Source organism: Cupressus sempervirens, chromosome 5 (genome assembly GCF_028749045.1).
Source record: "Cupressus sempervirens isolate cs-2001-9-10 chromosome 5, ASM2874904v1, whole genome shotgun sequence".
NCBI lineage: Eukaryota > Viridiplantae > Streptophyta > Pinopsida > Cupressales > Cupressaceae > Cupressus > Cupressus sempervirens.
The window spans coordinates 178,206,087-178,223,213 of NC_143122.1; the positions used below are offsets into that span (position 1 = coordinate 178,206,087).

The window sequence follows — 17,127 nt, forward strand, 5'->3', positions numbered from 1 at the left end:
TTTAATCTTTGTTTTGAGTGTTTGCATGAAGGTACGATTCAAAAGAGACTCTTGAGAGAGATTTCAATAATTTCTTCTTTTTAAGATGGAAGAAATTGAATTTTTTTTTTTTGAGTTTGGCTAGTTTACCGCCAAACCTGATTAACTTCTGTTTGCTCTAATTTGTGCAGGTTACTTCTTATTTTCTAGTAGTTTTCATCTAACCCCCTTTGGAAGGCTTGCCACCAAAGGATTTTCCTATCTTGATATCAATGTTTGTTAAAAAAGAGTAACCTTCTTTATTATCGAACTATTTTTTTTACTTGTTTTGAAAGGCTTGTTCTATTTTTCTGCAATATCATTTTGTTACATTAGTAATTCTACCCGACCTTCCAAATCTTGCAACCCGCCAGAGGGTTTTCTATATAATCTACTATTCCAGATCTATCCCTTCCAAATGCAATGGATCTGGAATATTTTCTACATTTTCTAATGCTCCATCTTCTATCATTCTTTTTGCTCCACCACGTCCTTCTTCTGCTGGTTGAAAAATTAGGACAACAGTTCCCTGAATGGGTAGAGCATCCATGTCTGCTTTGAGGGCAATGAAAGGAGGAGCACCAGAGCCTATGAAGGCCACCACTCCTATCTCTACAAGTGGCCACCTGTACTTGACACCCATTTTCTCTAGTTCACTTTGTATTATTGCACTGGTCTTGAACTCCTCGTATCCAAGCTCAGGATTCTCGTGGATTCTTCTGCGAGTGTGTTTAAGCTAGTCAAAAGTCTCTTCTCTCTTTGCAATTTGGAGAATTTCCTGTGAGTGTTCACTATAAGTCTGTGAAATCTCGAAGCGATCTTGGAAATGGATCACTCCATAGCCCGTAGATTCACTTTCATCAACATCAGGTAAAGAGAACCTGCGCACAACTTTAACAGTGTCCCCTACAATATATACTTTGAAAAGCATATGTAATTGTAGAAAGGGGTTTGAATCCTTCCTTCTTCTTTCCTCTCCCTCTCGCCTTCCAATCGTATTCGTATTTCTTCCTGCCGCTCTTCCTACGTCTGCATCCTCGCCATCTCACACGCAAGAATCTCCCCGTTGGTACTATTGGTGAAGGAGAATTCATGGCTTCTAAGCAAATTCTCAAGGAATTGAAGGATCTCCAGAAGGATCCACCTACTTCGTGTAGCGCTGGTCCAGTAGCAGATGATATGTTTCATTGGCAAGCCACTATAATGGGTCCTCCTGAAAGTCCGTATTTAGGAGGTGTATTTCTTGTCTCAATCCACTTTCCTCCTGATTATCCATTCAAGCCTCCAAAGGTTGCATTTAGGACTAAGGTTTTCCATCCAAACATAAATAGCAATGGGAGTATCTGCCTTGATATTTTGAAGGAACAGTGGAGTCCTACGCTGACAATTGACAAGAGTATTGCTTTCTTTTGACTTGTGAGTTTATTTATTTGTATGAATCGGTGCCTTGCCAAAGGAGATCCACGCCTCGGGTGTTTCTGATTTGTCTCAAAATTAGAAATCAGGAAAGCACCTGTGACTGCCATTAGAAATCTAACATTACGAATTTCTATTTCAGAGATGGTTATTCCAGCTTATCATGCATTTCTAGGTCGGTTTCAACATTACCTATTTTTTTTTCCCTTGTCATTGAGACAATCTCTGCGTGCTTCTGAAACTGTCATAATGTCTTTTAGGCTTGAAGAAATGCCTGCAACTCAAGCCCAAGGTCGGTTGTGTTTTTTCTCAAGCATCTGCCGCTGTGGTTGAATTAAAATCTCATTACCTATCTAGATTGCATTGCCTCACATTTGAGTTTTTTAAATCATATAAGTTTTCTCTATATTTAGATTCAGTTGTAACATTTTCTTGTCTTTTCATGCAAGTTTCTTTTTCAGAGACATGCAAGATTCTTTTTCTATTTTTGAGCTCTTGACAGAGGCATCATTTGCCTTTATTATTGCCTTTTGTCAACCTATTCTTGGCATGTAATCATTCATTGTCAGACAGCTCAAACACAAGTGCAATATTTTACTTTAAATCTCTCTTACTCCCTTATGTGATTTTAAGTAAAAAAGGGAGAAGTTAAGTTTTTTTATATATCCTCATTTATAATTCCTTTTTTGAGGATTCTTGTCGTACTCATGTTTACCCTTAATGGAGTTTTATACCTGATATCTATATTTAGTTGATCTTCCTTAAATCATTTTATTTTGATTGGATTATGAGTAATCTTACACATTTGCCTTCATTTTGATATTTTGATGTGCCCATAGTTGCACTTCTATACTTTTATAGCATCATTCTATGCCCATGTTGGCACTTTATGGTGTTATACCATTGATATTCATGATTTATATGATATTTTGAGTTGCATAGGGAGCTTAATATTTTTTCAAGGTTAACTATGTAGGTCCCCTCAGTATAACTGATACATAGTTTCCTTATCTAGCCCATGGAGTATCCCTCCATCCTATATTGGTATGCACTCATTTTATATGGAGTTTCCCTCCATTTGATCCTATCTGTTCCATTTTGATAGGATAATATTTTTATGGAGTTTCCCTCCATGTTGTTCCATTTTTGTTCCTCAATGAAGAGGATGTTTTTATTGGAGTTTTCTCTCCAAATTCAGATGATTTGATCGAATTTGAAGGCAATATGTTGTTATATCCTCATAATCCATTCTTTTGATTATCTTAACAAATCATGATAATTCTATTTTGATCAGCATGTCTCTCCTTTATGTTATTTCCATATATTAATGTGATAATGATCTGCATACATTATTGCATAGATCATGAGTCATGCATGTTATGGAGGGACGCCCCCATTAGCTTGCAGTGGGATGATTCATTAAGTGGACTGTCTATATCCACGTGGTTGATGCAAGTATCATTAGTTGGCCTTGTCTGTGGTCATTTGTGCATTAGTATAATATACTTTTCATGAGAGCATTGATCAAGCTTTTTACTCAATTTGTCCTTGTTGACAATTTTTTGAGCATATAATTTATCTTGATATCAGGTTATCTCCATTGTTTTGTGGTAACATGTTTTACTCATTGTTTCTCTATGAGAGTTTTATTATCCTTATTCAAAAGAATTTCGAATTTACATATATGATGGCATTCTACTTGTGGATATTTGTCTTGTTGTTCTTTTTTTTCAGGTGATCCATCAAGGAACCTTCTTGGTTTTCCACATATGAAGATGTGTCTATGCTTCCACATTCAAAGGACTCATGTACTTCTCTTGGATCTGAAAATGTACCATATGGCTTGAAGACAATCAAATTACTTCATATTGAAGATTAAGTTGCAGATTTTTGTAAATTATGGATTTAATACCCTTTGATGTAATTACCCCAAGTAAAGATTAAAGGGGGGTGTTAGAAGTTGTAATCTTTCCTTGGTGTGTTTATAAACCAAGGTTAGAACTCCTTTCTTTATTGTTGTAATATATTAGGATATAAGCCAAGGTATCCTAATATATTTCTTTTTTGTCCTTTTTCCACTACATCTTATTTTGTCATCTAGTGGAATATGTGAGGACAAATATATATTGTAATTTCTAATTTTAGATTATTCCTCCTTAAGAGGAATCTCACACTTGGCCTCACACACATATGAATGGTGGCATTCATAGACATGGGAGTTACATTCTAACTCCTCTCTCTCATCTCTATTTAAGAGATGACCCTCTTCTCTCATTTAACAATGAGGTTTTCTTCCTCTTCTCAATTATTGTATGAGCAATTGCTCTCTTGCTCTCTTGCTCTCTCTCTCTCTCTCTTTCTTCTTAGGCTTTTCATGCCTCATTCATAATGTCACAAGGGGTTTTCTTTGCTTTCCTCTTTCCAAATATCTTGTCTCATGGTGTTGGAGCTTGAAGCTTTCTCTCTCCTATTTTATGGTAATATCTTTTCATGCATTTACTCACATAGATTCTTTCCTGGTATTGCTTATTTACAGATTTCTTTTTCCATTTCTAACAGTCATCATTCTTCCATTTAGATTTTCCTTTATCCTACATAGAACTATCAGATCTGCCACTTCTCCATAGGATCTACCTCTGCCTCTCTAGAATCTACCACCTCTACCTCTCTATCTTTGTTCATGCTTCTTTGTCAAGACCTCCTTAGCTTTCAAGGCATATTGATATGCTTCTTCTACACTTTCTAGCTTCACAAAACTTATTTCATCTTGTATTCCAGATCTCAATCCTTTAATGTGCCTTGCAATTTTCTCAAGATCATCATCCACATGTCCAAATTTGATGTCTAGTCTATAGAATTCCTTAGTATACTCTTTCACAGTCATGTCTTTTTGCTTCAAATTTTTCATCTTTCTCAACAAGTTAACTTGGTAATCAGCAGGATGGAATTTTTTCTTTACTTTGTTCACCATCTTTGGCCAAGTTCTGATCTTCTCCTTTGCTCTGCTTTGTCTATTAGTTTGCAAGTGCTCCCACCATAGTGATGCATGACCTTTCAGCCTAGTGACTACAATCTTCACCTTTCTATTATCAAGGGTGTTTTCATACTCAAAGAACTTCTCCATATTAGAGATCCAATCCAACATAGCATTAGTGTCCAATTTTCCATCATAAGGAACAACTTCTACAACAAGCTTTGAATTCGCTCTAGACCATACTCTCAATAATATTTCCTCATCTTGATCTTCTTCAGGTTCTTGATTAGGGTTTGGTGCTACTACTTCATAATTACTTACATCATCAAGATGTGATCCTCTCCTCTAGGCTATCTCCATAGCATCTAATCTAGCTGCAATTTGTCTCAATTAATCTAATATAGCATTATCAACATTATTTCCTCTACCACAAACCATCTTTACAAATCAGGTTCCTATAAGATTGTAACCCTTTGCAAGTTATAGGTCAAATTTGCAAATCTACCACCCTACATCCAAATCCAAATTACGGTTCTACATGATCCAATCTCCAAAAGGATGAACCTCAAGCTCTGATACCAACTGACATAGACAAGGGCATGAAAAACTAGGGCCAAAGGCTCACCTAGCTATCTAAACCACCCTGCAAGAGTTAACACAATAGAAGCAAACACAATGAACAACAAACAAAGGAGAGAGAAGAGAAAATACTTTTATTGATTCATAAAAATATCTTAATACATGCCCAGCTGTAAAGCCTTCATGTTTATAGCCAATTACAAATACATTCACATTCAAAGATCCAACTACAAATTTGCACTTCAGTTCTTCTCTCTAATCGTCTTCCCAAAAACTTCTCCAAAAACTTCTTCTCCCTAAAAAACTTACTTAAATCAAAGCCTAAAAACTCTATTTATACTTGCCAAAATGGCTTACAGAACATTCTAGAACATTACATAAGAGGAAGGCCGACACAAGATTAAATTCATGATTGAAATTAAATACACAGGTTAGCTCCTACTAAGAACCAAAAATAGACAACTCAGCACCCACTGGATAACTTGTCACCCACTATGAAACTAGCACTCATCATCACTCAGAATCCACTGAAAATTAGCACTTGACATCAACTAAAAATTGGCACTCAAGATCACTTGGCATCCATTGGAAACTGGCAACTTGACATCACTTGACATCTACTGGAAACTAGCAACTCAGCATCAATCAACATCAAATGGAAAATCAACATCACTCAACATCAACTGGGTAACTTGGCACATGAAGGAATAACTCAGCACATGAAGAGTGCTACAGTAACTTAACACATGAAGAGTGCTATAGTGACTTGGCACCAACTATAGAATGAACAAAAGAAATGAGCAAGATAACAAGGAAACCCAAGATGCTCCTGCATCACCATCTAATCAATTGAATAAGTGGATGATAGGCTATCATGCATACTATTGAGCATAATTTCAAGCATGATGTCATCATATCTACCTTCATACCAAGCATTAATGGTGAAAGTTTTAACAAAAGGTAGGAAATCAAATTCATTTTTTACCGAAAATTCTAAGTGTTATTGTGAAGAAACGAATTGCAAAGTGATCAAGTGACTTTGAGTAGAAATTGTAGCTAAATTCCTTAAAGTTTTTCATAGCTTACCAAGTAGCCATGACATAAAGAAGTAGTAGCAAAGCAAGGAAAGGGTCAAAGATGTTGGTCCAAGGAGTAGAATGGAAAGCCCCTGATTTCAAACTTGTGCTGACAATTGCTAAAACCCTTGATCCAAATGGAGCATAGTCATAGTTCCCTTCTAAGGTACTACTCATTAACAACATCTACACTCATTTCAAGTGTGCAATTCAAGAATTTGGAACCCTAGTAATGGATGATGCCCTATGTGAACTATGTATGAACGAGATTCTAAAACTTGACCATAAACATTTGGAAGACAAGGGTTTAACCCAAATTCCCAACTTTCCCCAAAGTTTTCCAATAAAATGGATTAGATACATCCTTAACCAAGTTCATGATGGTTATTTATGGCTTGAGTAACCAATCATGATCACCAAGAAGATGATTCATCGCATTATTGGTCTTCCCATGCTCACCAAGGCCAAAGTTACCAAAACCCTAGGTTAGGTGGAGTTGGAAAAGAAAACCCTAGCCAAGTGGGATGGTAGAGGCATGAAGATTAGTAGTGTAACTAATTTATAGTTCTAATTGTCTCAACAATGTCTCATGTGAAGCTATTGACTTGGCATACAAGGTTGTGAAGAACAACTTGTCATATGATCTTGAAGATTTGTTGTTGAAACAATTCAACAAAAACATAGAAAGTATTAGAACTTCCAAGAACAACCCTTGAAAATTTGATTCCATATTGACTTGTTTATTTTATTATGTTGAGAAATTCTTCCCTTCAAAAGGCACGGTAGTATTGAGAAAGGATGTGCTAGTATTATATCAAATTAATGAATATATTTCTAAAATGGGAGAGAATTTTGTTAGAATAATGGATAACTATTTTTATGTCTTCAAGGAGAAAATGAATAATAGATTCAAGATACCTAAGAAATTGGTAGACAATCACAAAGATGATGTTTGTTTCATGGTAGACAGTGACAAAGTCTACATTTAGGAAGTAAAGCCTAGAATTTTATGGGTAAAATGTCTTCCATGTGAGGTGAATATAGATGAAGCAAAGGACATAATTGAATCTTTGATTAATGAACATGTTGATCCAAAGGCACCATACTTTAGAACATATGATGAGGCTATGGAAACGATAGAGCTTGAAATAAAACTTCCACAAGTAGTTAAAAAAGGTAAGAGGAGGATAGTAAAACTAAAATCAAGCACACCTCTAATGTTAACCGAGGGTAAAGGAGGAGATATATATGAAGAGGTGGAGGATGAGTATAAAAAGGAGGAAGAACCCTTGAAGAAGAAAGAAAAGATGATCATCACCTTGCCATCCATTGTAGTTTTTACAAGGAGGTCTAAGAAGAAAAGTAGTAAAATTGTCTTTAGCAAGCCTCCTCCCACCTTCCAAGAAAAATTGAAACAATTGGAAGAAGGTACAGGTATAAAAAAAATCAAATCTTTGAAGTATGAAACAAGATTAGAGGCAGAAAAGAAATAGGTTAAAGAACTGGTGTTAACAAAAATGGAATAATGGAAGTATTTTCTAGATCAGATAGCCTCCCAAATATCTAATGAATTATTAGAGAAAATAAAGCCAAGATGGGACTTTTCTATTCAAACAAAAAAAGATACCTATGCACATACCTTGAGGCAGTTGGCACCTAGCATGAAAAATGTTGTGGTAAAATAGTCCTTAAAGCAAAAGGAAGATAAGATGAATCTTAGATTTAATACTTATTTAATTTTGATCAAGGATATAGAGAATGTGGTTAAGAATGCCACAAGCATGTGGAAGAACATTTATCATTTGCATAAACAAAGTGAATTCCCAGTAGATGTTAAGGATGATGACAGTGATGATGAAGAAGAAGAAACTTACACTGAGCCCACACATTTTGACAATAAGGAAGTTGAAGAAGATAAAGAGGAAGAAGCTACTAAGGAAGATAAAGAAGATGATGAGGAGACTGACCCTATAAAGATAGCAGTCATAATCATTACCTCACTTCCTCACTCTCCAAGAAAACTAGTAGCCATATCAAGCTCAAAGATAGCTTCAACAAGTACTTCAAATGTCCAATCATTATTTTCCCCTACACAACTCAGCACATAATTGATAGAAGTGTCTACACTTCATCTACTAAGGTCCATCCTCCCTCTTCTTTAGCTACCAAGTCATTGGGCATGAGTATAGTGGCTTCTACAATTTTGAGTTCTTCAATAGTAAGTACTTTAGCTTGAATGCTACAGTTTTGTCTACTTCAATTTTGGATTCAACAAGAATTCCTTTTAGTATTCCATTAGTAAGTACTATATCAATTTTCATAGAAAGTCCTAGCATATCTATAATTATTTCCATTTTAGATTCAAAGGCATTAAGTACAAGGACAATTGAACCCAAGCTTCAACTGAGTACAAGATTTTTTGGTAGAAGAAAGGAGATAGAAGAGTATATAGACCTAGATGAGAAAATAGAAATTCCCAAATGGGACTTTGATAATATCACTATGGATCAAATGCATATAACTGGTCAACTCCTCCAAAAGAAAGTAAAGCAGAAGAGATTGAGAGTGGAAACAGATAGGGAATAAAAAATTATTGATGATGCCAAAAAATTTTTGTCTAAGGAAATAGGTATTGAGATAGATTCCTCTTAACCTATTTTATTGAAATTAGAAGAGGTAGTCCAAATTTTTAATGAGGACTCTAGTGGACAAGATAAATTGATTACCAAAGTAGAAAAGAAATTTGATAATAAATTACTTGAGCACATTGCTCAGCAAATAGCTATTCAACTAGTAGAGCTTTCCTCAATTCTAACCAGTCTTCAAACCTCTTGCACAAATGTAACATCACTTTTTGGAAAGTTGTGTGATGTTATAAAGTTCACAAAGGAGATAAAGAGAAAACTAACAAAGATTGATGAATATTTGAAGGCTAGTAAAAATATGTTGCAACTTGACTCAAGTTCAAGCTCTATACATCATATGAAAATTAGATTCTTGTTAGATATGTAGGTAGAGTTTTTGAGAGAAGCAAGGATCTAGACTACATTGATAGATATTTAGAATATGATCCTTTCCATCATGGATACAATGAAAAAGCATATTCTTTATTCAAAAAAATTGATCCATGACAACAACTTCTCCATTGCAGATCAAATGATACAACTATTTGTAGAAGTGCATGTTTCTTTACATTCATGCAAAGTTTTGCAAGAGAACTTGGATAAGACATTATCACTTATTCTCAAGGTACATTTTGATTGTCTTTCTCATATTGGTGTCTCCATGTAAATAAGTTTTGAATAAATCTTTGGCATTATTGTCAAAAAGGGGGAGAGACACTTAATATGCTATATATGGGGAGATATACTTGTTATGCTATGTATATTGTATGGGGGAGAATCATACAAAAGGAGAAAAGTGTATATAGCAGAGATTTTGTAGATATAGTATACTGTATATACTTACAAAGACAAATTTTGAAAAATCTCAAAACATTATACCCTACCAAGCCAGTATTAAGTGTTTTTGTCACTAATGCCAAATGGGAGATTGTTGAAATTCAACCAAGTTTGTTATTAGTGACAGCACTTATTCAGATTTTGTATGGCTACTAAGCTCGTTGAACAATCTACAGTGTTTTCCATGTGATTTAGTAGCCATCAAGCTCTATAGTTGCTACCGAGTCTTCTAGACTAAGTCTAAGTGGCCATTGAGCATTCCAATGGTTACCAAAGGAATTTAGTTAGTGTAATGTTCAATAGTTCAAACTAAGTAGAATCAAGTAGTGTGAAGTCCAAAAGTTGAACTTGAGCACTCCAGTGGTTACTAAGCTCTACAATTTCTACCAAGCTAGAAGCTCATGTGATGCAAAGCTAGTGTTAACTAAGCCATATGTGATTATTAGTGTTTATCGAGTGCAGTCATGGTAAATGAACAATTTAATTTATACTAAGTTACATAGTATCTACTGAGTCACTAGTGTTGACCAAGTTCAAGACTACATTTAAGTGATTAGTATGGACCGAGCTTCTACTTCTATTGAATGCATGATAATGTTGAGTAATGATAGTGGATGTTGAGTATCAAAAATTCACCATGTTAGTCTTTAGAACATAAGTATCTTCATTTGGGTAGAATTTTTAATATTGGTGTTAACTTGTGTATTGGCCAACTTTGTAATTTTGTAAATTGGATTGGTATATATTTAAAGTATTGTATCATATCCAAGTGTAACAATAATGTGAAATAGATGCATATGAATGTGAAATAGATGTATGTGAATGTGAATAAGTAGTAGAAAAAGTGTATTATAAGACCATATCAAAAAAGGAGAAGCAAAGTTATATCTATCACATAAAGGTGATTAGTACTTCAAGTAATCTCTATCAACAATTTAGTTGTAAGTAAGAGATCAACTATTTCATTCTAACAGGTGAATCAGTCCAAATCCTTTCACAAGGTAGACTTAATAATCTTTCTTAAAATCTCTTAATAGAGTGCACACTTCATTGTGCATTTGTAAAACCTCTAACAAGGTGGACCTAATAGTCCTAATTGCTCCTAATAGGGTAGATCATTAGAAGTGATAAAACAATCCAACTTTATACTACACTATTGAAGTTTTGTGGGTATCATGCCCACCCCAGTTTTACTTTCTATTTGGAAGGTTTCTGGGTCACCAAATCATTGTGTTCAAGTGTTATGAATGTTTTATGCATTTAGTTTTTCATGCATGCAATTAGATTAATAGATGATAATCGGTATATTTCTATAAAGTGATTAATTTAATAAATTTTTAGAGGTTACTGATTCACTCCTCCCCTCTCAATAACCTAGCATAGTCTTGACTATTTCCAACAATGAATTGCTAGAATTTCAATGAGGGAGAGTCTCATTAATGAGAAGCATAATGGAGGATCAGATGGACTTTTTGGTAGAGATAAAACTATAAATTTGGTTGCTAAGAATTATTACTAGCCATAGTTACAACAATATGTGAAGAAGTTTTTACAAAGTTGTAGAGTATGTCAGATGGTGAAAGGAGTAAAGTAGAATATAGAGTTGTATCATCCATTACCTATACCAGAGAAACCATTAGAGGATGTCAGAATGGATTTTATTCTTGGTTTCCCAAGGACACAATAAGGGCATGATTCTATTTTTGTGGTGGTTGGCATGTTTTTAAAGATTGCACATTTTATTCCTTGCAAGAAGACTAGTAACATTATTCATGTATCAAAATTATTTTTTAGAGAAGTTGTGAGACTACATGGTCTACCCAAGAGTATAGTTTAGATCAAGATATCAAATTTTTTGGGTATTTTTGGTGTACATTATGGAGGAAATTGAGGACAAAGTTGAAGTTCAATTCATCACATCATCCACATACTGATGGATAGATAGAAGTTGTGAATCATAGTTTGGGAAATTTTCTAAGATTTTTGGTTGGAGACAAGCCAAAAGGCTAGGATTTGATTTTACCATAGGTAGAATTTGTATATAATAATTTTCTCAATAGGAGTACTATTAAATCATAATTCTAGATTGTATATGTGAGTCATCCTAGAAATGCTTTTGAATTATGGTAGTTGGATAAAGGAGAGATAAGTAGTATTGAAGTATAAGAGTTTGTTAAACATTTGAAGAACATCCATGAGGAGGTGAGGAAGCACATCATAAAGATGAATACATAGTACAAGGCTAAGGAAGATGTGAAATGGAGGTATAAGAAATTTTAAATTGGAGATAAAGTCATGGTTCATTTGAGAAAGGAGCATTTTCCAGTGGGTACATATAATAAGCTGAAGATGAAGAATTTTGGTTCATGCAAGATCCTAAAAAGGTATGATTCTAAAAATTCTTATGAAGTGGATTTGCCTACTAAATTGAATATTTCACTAGTATTTTTAATAAATTAGATTTTATAGAGTATTACAAACAAGGTGATGGAGATGAAGTTTCAAAAGTGCAATGGAGTATTCCAGTAGCTAGTTCGGCTACAAAGGAGATTGCAGAGATACTGGATAGTCATATGGAAAAAGTACAAGGAACTGAACTTATGAGGAATACATAGTCAAATGGAAAGGGAGGCCAATAGAAGATTCATCATGGCTAGCAAGGGAGGAGGTTAACCATCCTAGTTTTTTCTCAACACCTAAGACATGCGGAAGTCAATTCTCAAATTACCCCAGGTATCTAATGCAAGAGCATCTGGGTGTAAGAGCAATCTTACACCATCCAAAAATATTTTATTTTTAGTCATTTTTATTTTAATAAGGACTAGTAGATAGGGTGGTTATTATTTATGAGAGCTTTCTATTTTTAGTAAGCTTGTCATACAAGCTCAGAATGTTCTCATTTTCTAGACGAAGGTTCTTTTTAGAGTTATAAGCCTACCATAAAAATCTCATTGCTCCAACTTAAGTATTAGAGAAGTTATTACAAATTTTTGATGGAAATTTTTTTAGAAAAATCTTTAGGCTCATTGTTGGAGGCCTTAGGGTGCTTAGGCAAACTCTAAAAACTTGATGAAAGGGTCCAAGCATTGTTTTAAGCCTATAGATTAGGAGCTGGCAATTCTAAAAAGTGGTTATAAAAGATAATCAGAGAAATGATTTGAGAGTTGTGGCCTTTTGAACATGGGCTACTCGAAATATCTAAACTAATTTTCAAAGATGTATTTTTTTGACTCTATATGTATTGTTAGGGTCCGTTGGCCCAAGGTTTTAAATTTCATTGTTTACAACCTTTCTAGGTAGCATAAAATTGCCTATTTAAGAAAGGCCTGAACATTGCCTAGAACAACTCTAGGTGATAATTCATAGATTGTCTTGAAAATTATTATAATGAAGGCACCCATGTGGGTTATCATATTGTACTTGTCAATTTTGTAATTTTGCATTTGTGATGCAAATAAGAAGTCCATATTTTGTTCTTCGATTTGCTATTCTTTCTTTGTTTTCTATTTTGGTTTATGATATTAAGGGGAGCACCCTTCATCAAGTGCTCAACCACATTTGTTGTTGTTTCTTTATTTTCTATTTTGGTTTATGGTATTAAGGGGAGCACCCTTCATTAAATTCTAAAATTTTGGTCTTGATGTATTTAATAAGAATTGTAAGTCTTTAAAGGCATTTGGCATTGAATATTTGTTGGAGGCCATCTTGTGGCTCAACATGTATTTAATATAAGGGTTTATTTAATTTTTAGCTTACTAGGCTAACTTTTGGCTTAGTTGGGTATAAATAGGGGGTCTTGTGAAGTCTTGATTCATCATTCATCCATCTTGGAGAAGAGGATGTGGTAGAGGAGAAAGCATTGAGAAGAACTAGAAGCTGAGGCTTGAGAAATAAGGAGATTGCTTGGTGGGCTTGTGAGCACAAGTTGAGATCTTCCTTGGAGTTTTCTACTAGAGTGTAGATCTAGACTAGCTAGAGTTTGGATTGGATCTTGAGGGATCTTGCAAAACTATTATATTCTTTATATTCTGTCATAACCAAGAAGGCCTGACAACCTGACACATTGAATGTAATTAGTTATTTTATGAATAAAGAGTTGTGATTTGGTATGAGATCTTGTACTATTGTTGTGTTTTTGATGTGTGGTTATTTGATGTGTGGTTATTTTTTGTGGGCTAGGACATCTCCTTTGAAGATTTTCCTACCTTGTACTACATCACTATCACATCTACCTAGAATCAAATGTTAAGATTTTAAACTAACCTACCAATAGTTAGCCAAAAACTATTTTGGAAACAACTTCCAAATCATTAATAAGCATTTAATAAATTTTCTCTTTCACTTTGTAATATATGTAATTTATATTCAAAAATTAGAATTTCATTATGATCAAATAGTATTATATCATTTTCTAATGGATTCCATTGCTTCTACCATTTTTTGATTTCTAGAAATTTTCATTTATAGTCAAATATTCATCATTCAAAGGATTCTCTAGAAGCATTTAGTTCATGATTTTCTTATAAATAACTCTAAAAGTTTACTTTCCTTGATGTTCTCGGATGAGGTTCATAAGTTAGTACTTGTTAGGATATTTTATTTATATAGTGTAGTTGCTCACTCACCATGTTATAGGGGAATACATTTCTAATGAATTTCTTTCCATTAGGGGTTATGTGTTCAAAAATTTCCTTCACAACTATTTTTTCTTCTATGATCTTCTATTATTAAGAAAAACTATGTTAATTTTTTTTACAATGTTATGGAGGTACTTATATAATAAGAAAAATATTTTATTTGTAACACTATCCCCAAGATAGAGGCATGATAAAAATCATAAGGTTTTATTAGCCAAAAAATATGTTTAACTATTAACTATTTTTTAGATATTCTCATTTGTTTTCATCTTTGTAATGTAATTGAGATCTAATAATAGCTCTATTGGGAACCACAACTAGAATCATAAATAGGTAGAGAGATCAATAATTTATTTTTGTCAAATTTAGTTACCTTGATTATACAAACATAATTTAATATATTTATAATTTTTGATAGAACTGTCATAAATTTTTTTTAATTTTTATTTATGATCTTATTAATTATAATAAACAATAATATCACCATACTATGTTCTATGTTTACTTTAAATTAAGAATATTTTGGTATTAATTAGAAACATCATTAAGATTAACCTTAGTTAAGTTTGAAGTTCACATTGTTCCATAAAGATTGGCAATGATTTGAATTTTAAACTTACAATTAAGGCCAAGTAAATATTAGGATTTTAACTATTTAAATTTTAATCTAAACCACTTTTGTTTGTAAGAATAAATATGTAAATATATAAGCAACAGAATATATATATAAATTAATAATATTATTACATACATAGTAAAAGGTTGTGTCAACATAAAATAGAATTAATTTATTATAAAAATAATAAATTAAGAAATATACAATCCAATAAATGGAGCATTGGGGAGAAATATGTTGCAGAGAAGTTCATGGTGGTTTAAAGTAGGTTGTGGAGGTAAGAAGACTTTGCATGGTCATGGAAGATGTGCCAAGGAAACATATGATTTCAATGGGGTTAAACCAAGAGCTACAAATCTAATTCATGCTCATCTCAACAACAAAGGCAGTGAAAGGATGAATGACATGGACACACATAAATGTTAATGGACCAATAATGATTAATTCTCCCAGTCATGACATAGGGATATGGAGTATCAAACACATGTTTCCTTTGTTATTGAAGATGAATCATTAACTAAGAAATAATGAATGAACATCACAAATTAGATGCAAAGAAGTAGAGTGATAAACGAAGAAGAATAATAGCACAAAGAAAAATACAAAGAAATACATTATAAAAACTTGATAATATGTCAAGGGATCATCCATGGGAAATTATTGGTAATCTTATTGCTTAGAGGAAAAAAAATTACATCTATTTACTTTGCAATTGTTGCTGCAATATTTCTCTTTAAAACATTAGAATGTACCTTCATAGAAAATAAATATATAAGGGTATGTGTAGGATTAGGGTGTGCTAAAAAGTGACAATCTAAAAAATATGCAGTTCTAAAATGCCTCAAAGCATTTCAAAATCTATTGCAGCTTTTTTCCCAACCATCCTGATACTAAACAAAACAATTAATACCTTTATAAAGCCTATTATATCTTTCGATATCAACCCTATATGGTCAACTTTAAAATGTCTCAAAAATGTGTTTTTGGCCTATTCTTGTGTATTTTTTACTTCAAACATGTAGTTGGCAACTTTTTTTTACTAAAATTTGATGAAATGAAAAGTATTTCTTAAAAATGTTCTCATTATTCCATAAATATAAGGTTTGTCAAATTAGATATTCAATAAGTAATTATTACTTATTTTCTAATGGAGTTACATATAAAGTGATGGTTGACATCCTACTTGAAAAATAACTATAACTTTCCAATGGTACAACATTTTTGAAATAAAAAAGATGCATTACATTCTAATTTTCTTCTACTATAAGGAAAAATAAATAAAAAATTATATTTTACATATTTTTGAATTAGTTAAGTTGTTCAAACACGAGTTTTTTTATTCAAAAAATACTAAAGTAGAAAATTAATATTTATTTATTTATTTAGAATAAAGATACAAAAGAATATTTGTCACATCTAGGCATGAGTCTACTTCTTATATCTAGATTATTATTAAAAATATTATCATTTGATTCTGATTAAGGTGGTTAGACATACATCTACTTATTTTTGTCTTGAAACTTTTGTACTATTGCATTAAAATTCAAAAATTTGACCAATCAATTTTTATTTTTTTCCATATAAAGCCTAGTATTTTAGAAACTAAATTTAATTTCCTATAGATTCTTTTCTCTCAACTTTTTTGATATAAAGTTTATAACAAGTAGAAAATTGTATATCGAGTTGACATAATCTTAATTTTCTGATTTTTTATTGCCACTTAAGAGGATAGTTTGGTTGACCATGATCTTGCACATATTGATAACCTCTTTAGACAAGATAAATATCTCAAAATATTATAAAACCTTTTTTAATCCTTTAAAATACTAAGAATTTTCATTTAGAAAAAAAAATGTTCTTTTTTTCTAAAATAGAGAAAGATTCTTTTCACAATCTTATTTTTTTGCCACTTTTCATCATTGTTATCATTATCAAAGAAACTCAAGCTTGACAACAATTTACCTAATACTTTGCCAAGCCCATGTATCACCCATTTGTCAAACCAAGAGAAGTCAAACTCTACTTCAATTTCTCTACAAGAACTAGTTTAATAAATATATCAACATTATTTTGAGGTGTATGGACTTTTTCAAGAGTTATTGCATCTTATTTAGCAACATGTGTTACAAAATGGTACTTAATTTCAATATTCTTGGTTTTACTATGATAAACTAGATATTTAGCTAAATGAATAGCACTTAGACTATTATAGAATACAATCACATTATCTTGCACTTTTCCAAATTTGTTAAAAAATCTCTTCAACCAAATTACCTCTTTACATGCTTGTGAGACAACCGTTTATTATACCTTAGTTGTGGACTAAGCCATTATTGGTTGAAGCTTTGAT

The 17,127-nt window shown here is 32.7% G+C and overlaps 1 pseudogene; it reads left to right on the forward strand.

The window, feature by feature from the left end:
- Window positions 1-955: 955 nt before the first annotated feature.
- On the forward strand, window positions 956-1,767 carry LOC149554996 (ubiquitin-conjugating enzyme E2 10 pseudogene; annotated as a pseudogene).
- The last annotated feature ends 15,360 nt before the right edge of the window (window positions 1,768-17,127 follow it).